Source organism: Mastomys coucha, unplaced genomic scaffold (assembly GCF_008632895.1).
Source record: "Mastomys coucha isolate ucsf_1 unplaced genomic scaffold, UCSF_Mcou_1 pScaffold18, whole genome shotgun sequence".
NCBI classification, from domain to species: Eukaryota; Metazoa; Chordata; class Mammalia; order Rodentia; family Muridae; genus Mastomys; species Mastomys coucha.
Genome location: NW_022196900.1, coordinates 19,381,181 through 19,386,349, shown reverse-complemented (window position 1 = coordinate 19,386,349; position 5,169 = coordinate 19,381,181). Strand labels below are relative to the sequence as shown.

The 5,169-nt window shown below is 48.0% G+C and overlaps 1 protein-coding gene across 14 annotated transcripts in view; it reads left to right on the top strand.

Annotated features, from left to right (window-relative positions):
* The window catches only part of Lpar1 (lysophosphatidic acid receptor 1), a 170,176-nt gene that overhangs the window by 39,421 nt on the left and 125,586 nt on the right, over positions 1-5,169 (top strand). For 2 of the 14 annotated variants that reach the window (XM_031377500.1, XM_031377499.1), the window contains exons 1-3: positions 2,546-2,637; positions 3,447-3,555; positions 3,677-3,755. The gene's annotated coding sequence lies outside the window, so the exon portion shown is untranslated. The other 12 variants (XM_031377501.1, XM_031377507.1, XM_031377509.1 and 9 more) reach the window with 10 other exon arrangements.

The following is a 5,169-nucleotide window of genomic DNA, read 5'->3' as shown; positions in this document are numbered from 1 at the left end:
TTCTCCTTCTCCTCCCCCCCTCCTTCTCCTTCAAAATGGAAAGTGTCCTTAAGGATAAGCCCTACCCCCCGGGGGTGGATACAGAGGCTGTCAAGCAGGCTGAAACCTCAAAGGATATTTTCCCAAATATGTTCTTGAACCAGTCTCTACATTAAAGCGGGAAGGGGAAGCTCCAGCAGATCTTTGCGTTGATAGTTGTAGTGGCTAGCTGGTTGTTGGTTCTCTTTTCTCTTTTCTTTTTTTCTTTTTGCCAGAGGGAAGAGATCTGAGGGAGGCAGGAGAATTAGAAAGAAGAGCAGCCAGTAAACACAAACCCTGCCTTTCAAACCCAGGAAATGCTCCCTTGTTTATAATGTTTGGACCACCGGATAATGTGTAAGACTTTAAGGTGTTTTGTGTGTATGTGTTTGTGTATGGCGTACGCACAGACACACATATACGTGGCCGCCACATGACATCAAGTGCCCTCCTCTGCCGCTGTCCTTAGGTGGGGTCTTTCACTGAACCTGCATGTACCAGCAATCCTTCCGTGTTGCTGGGAGTGTTTTCCCTCATGCCTGACAGCACCAAATGTTTGGCATTTTTGGCTTCTGCTGAAGTCATCTGAAGAAGCTCATCAGAGATCTACTGTTTGGTGAGATCATTTAGTACACACTGAGATTATTTAGTATGGATAGCATGAGGGGGTCACCCTAAAGAGGGGGGATGAGTCTGAATGACAGGAGGGCTTCCAGATATTAAATAAAGTGTATGTAGGCATCCCCTTCTATTTATATCCAAACAACACCACAGATGTTAGTGTGTTAAGGAACTTACTCAAATACATTGGCTTTGATAAAGACAACTTGGAACATGGCTCATGTAAGCTTGTAATGCCAGCACCAGGGGGGCTAAAAGGCTGAGAGTTTGAGGCTAGTCAGCCTCAGTTACATAGTGCATTCCAGGCTTGCACGGCGGACATTGTGAGATCCTGTACCTAGACAACATATAAAACAAGACAACTTGGAACTCTGTGGAACAGTGTACAGTTGCCACCCTGTCTTAAAGACTTGGACCTCATTTTGAATTGGTTTTGATGGCTTAGTCTGGGTTTTGCACTATTGCTACACTGTATCTCATCGTCTCTCTTTTGTGCTGGACACCTAACCTACTTCTGGTTGTTGACCTAAAGCTGGCTGCAGAGTAGTCTCATTCAGACAGGCCTTTGCTTGTCAGCAAGACAGGTCTGTCCAGGCAGACCTCTTGTTTAATTCATTTTCAGCCACGGTAGATGGAATAAGGAAGAGATAAGGCAAGTAATTCTCTCTCTCTTCTCTCTTTCTCTTTCTCTCTCTCTCTCTCTCTCTCTCTCTCTCTCTCTCTCTGTGCATGTGTACATATTTGTATATGTATGCATTTTGAATGTATGTGCCTATGTATATGAATGTATGTATGTGCATGCATGTAGGTATGTGTATGTGTGCATTTGTGTATGTGTATACATTTGTATATGTATGTCTGTGTGTTTGTATGTGCATATTTACCTGTGTGTGCATGTATGTGTGCATTTAGGTATGTATGTGTGTATGTGTTCATTTGTGTATGTATGTGTATATGTGAACTGTGTATATATGGGTGTATATGTGTGTGCATGCTTGTATGTGTATATACAGGTGTTTACGTGTACACATGTGTATGTGTCTGTGTGTGCTTATGGATCAAACGCAGCACATGCTAGGCTAGCACTGTCCTGCTGTGGCACATCTTATTACTCTAATATACTGTGAGCATATGTGTTTAGAGAGGACGGACACTCCCACTTGAGGTTGAGAAGGACCACAGAGTAGTCAAAGTAGTTAATACATAGTTGGGACAGAAGCAACTATATTCCTCAAGAAGTCAAGAGATAAAACCAGTCATTCAAGGTGAGTACACACTAAGAGAAGCTCATTTACCTTGTGCCTTTAATCAGTGAGGGATGGTTAGCTATGGGAATCACTTTAAAATATTTTTTTTGATATAGAAATATTGCTATCAGGAAACCAGAAACAGATGGAGTGAGCAGTAGGAGAAAGAAAATTAGGCAATAGGTCTGGCTATTCCGAGTTTCATAGCACTATAGGGAAAATGTGAAGCCCCCTTCAGTGTATTCTTATTTTCTTTACTATGTTTGTATAAAACTTGATGGTTTCCTATTCATCCCAACTTCCTAATAGTTTAAGACCAACTATCACTATTTGTGATTAGGGAGTGGTTTTTATTTATAAGCTTATTTATTTATTTTATGGATTTTGTACTGCTGGGGACCAAGCTCAGGGTCTCGTACTTGCTTGGCAAGCACTGCGCCTCAAACAACACTTGCTTCCCTGGTGGATGTGTTTCTGCTTGTTGTCAAGAACAGAGTTGGTGTTGGGCATGAATATATTAGCAATAAGTAGGTGTAATTTTTATATTTTAAGTAGATAACTATAAGACAAATCATAAATTGGCATAAAATGGATTTGGAAAGCAGAGCCTTTTAAAAAAGAGATTTGAATAGTTTTCCACTTTGTTTTTTTTGAGACAGGAGGTCTTGCTATATTGCCCTGGTTGGCCTGGCTATGTAGAACAGGCTGGCTCACAACTCTTCATCCTGTCTCCCCAGGGCTGAGATTACAGGTGAGAGCCATCATTGCTGCATAGCATGGACAAAATTCTTAAAAGTAAGCAGCTTTGGAGAATAAATAAGTGACCAGCTTTACAGTTCAGTGTTGAGCACCGAGAAAAACCGTGGACAGGCAGTGGTCATGGTCCCTTCAAGTCACAACCTGTTGAAAGCTTGAAAACTATCCAGCCCCCAGTTGGGCAGCGACCTCTTTGTATGAAGCAAGGGGTTGGCGATCCACTCCCTCTGCTGCCTTTCACTTCCTATCAGCTACAGTGCAGTCAGCCAGCCCTGCTTTCCTGTGGTCCTACAATCCTAGATGTCCCTCAGGCTTTCACTCCCAGGCATCTGCTTTTGATGTGTGGAGGACTCCGCTGTGGGTTCAGGCAGACAATTCTGATGACTCAAGAAACCCTGGGGGCCTGGAGTGTGAAGCAGGTGGGTGACAAGGAGAGTGCTCTCTTGCTCTGTCCCTATCTACTACTGAGTGATGGTAAGGTTTCTGAGCTGGAACTCTCCAGAAAAATAATTCTTAGGTCCTGCTCCCGCCTACACCTCCAGGTGTGCCTTCCCCGCCCTTAATAGTTTGCCCTTGGAAAGTCACTCCTAGCGGAAGAGAAATTTATAATCATAGCTCTAGGGTCACGAAGGAACACTCGCTTTGATTTGCAGTTGCAAAGCTAACCATGTCTTTTCTACGGCCTGAAGTACAGGGTCATGCTGGTTGAAACTTTGTGCTGTCTGAAAAAGTTTTTAGAAAGTCAACGCGGAGGAAGCCATACACCAAAAAAATTTTTTCTTTCTCTTTTCTTGTTTTCCCTAGGCTCTGTGATGGTTTCCAGGGCTTTTCAACTTGAGGAGGGAAAAGCGACAAAGTGAAAATGCACCATGCTGGGAGTCCACCAAAGCTCTGCAAGAGGCCTGGCGCTAGGGTGAGCGCAGGAGGGGGCAGGGGTGACGGAGGTGGGTGTGTCTGATGTGGAGTGGAGGGTAGAGAGAGCTCCAGGAAGGTACTGAATGAAAAGCTGAGGCTGCCCTCACTCCCCCTCCCAGACCTGTAGCAGCGCGGGAAGTTCGTGAATGACTGGGGGAGGGGACCACAGGAGGCAGAGTCGCTGTGGGTGCCACGCAGGTAAGGAGGACAGGGCGACTCGGGAGGAAAGACGCTCTGGGGTGCGGGGAGTTTCTGACTTGAGCTATGTGGATGTGGCAGAAAGTGCCAGAAGGCGGAGAGGCAAGGAGGCTGGCACCCGTGCCTCTTCTGCCGCCTGCCTGTTCCTTGAGCCGGGGAAGTTGGAACTGGGCGGCCGTGAAGCCCCGGGAGTTGCGACTCGTCCTCCAGCGCAGTGCTGCCCTCCGTAGGCTCCGGGTTGTGCAGGGGTGAGGCTTGGGTTGGGCTGGCCCGGGGGCGGCGGGAACTGCGGAGCTGGACCTAGCAGGTAAAGGCACGGGCGGCCGGGTGTCCCTCGGCACGGGTGGCGACCGCCCCGCCTCCCATCGGCGCGATCGGCTTGTACTGTCCCACCACCCGCGGCTTGGTAGCCCTGCGCGTGAGAGCCTGTGAGTGCGCGCGCCCGCGGGCCGGGAGTGGGTGGGTGTGCGCGCGTGTGTGAGGCCGCCTGCAGGAGGCTAGGCTGCCCCGGCCTCCCGCACCAGCCGGTGGAACCCAGCCCGGGAGGGAAGTCGCCGTAGCCGCCCGGGCGGCCCTCCTGCCCTTTGACCAGGTCAGTGAGCCCCAGGGTCGGTCCAAGTGACACGTAGGTGGCCTCCGGTTGCTTACCTGGGTCGGGTTGGAGACGCGAGAGGGCTAGCGAGGGGCTCCCCAAGTTTCTTGGTGCCGCGTCCCTGAGGACTTAGATGGCCCGGGTGTCTGCGCGTCCCGCGCTCAGCTCACTGCTCACCAGTGACTTTGTCGTCCTTTGAGTCTAAGGAATTTAAACTTTAGGTTTCCTTGAAGCCGCCCGAGGCTTAGCTTGTACCTGGGAAATGCAAGGCAAGGGAGGGACCTGGCTTTGCTTGGACGGGTTGATCGGTGGTTTTTGCTCCTGTAGGCAGACTTTACTGTGGGTGGTTTTAAACTTTAGGCTTGTTTTTCCTTGCTGCCATTTGGTCTTTGATGCGAGGCATCCAGGGCTTGTTGCTGCTTCCAGGCTGGGGCCCTAGATGGACTCTTTTCTCAGTCCTTTCTTCCGTCTTCTTTCTTCCTTTCTCCTGTGCTTCTTTTTTTTCCTTTTTAGTTGAAATCTACGGAGCTTTCCTTCCATGTGGGTTTCCAGCGAGTACTGGCTTGTGAAAAGTTTCATTCTTAAGCTATACCCATCGTCATAGATACCTATTGCTAACTGCAACTAGAAGAAGGTAGTTAGTTATTAAAGCAGAATCCTCTATTCTTTTCGGCAGTGCTGTGTATTTATCCTTTTGTGTTAAGTGTCCTTTGCTCACCTAACGTGACTATGAAGTCACAAGTCCGGGTTTCAAAGTCTTAGAAAATGGAAGAACATAGTCTCTTGTCAGATGGAATGAATACCAAGGAAGAATCAACATTA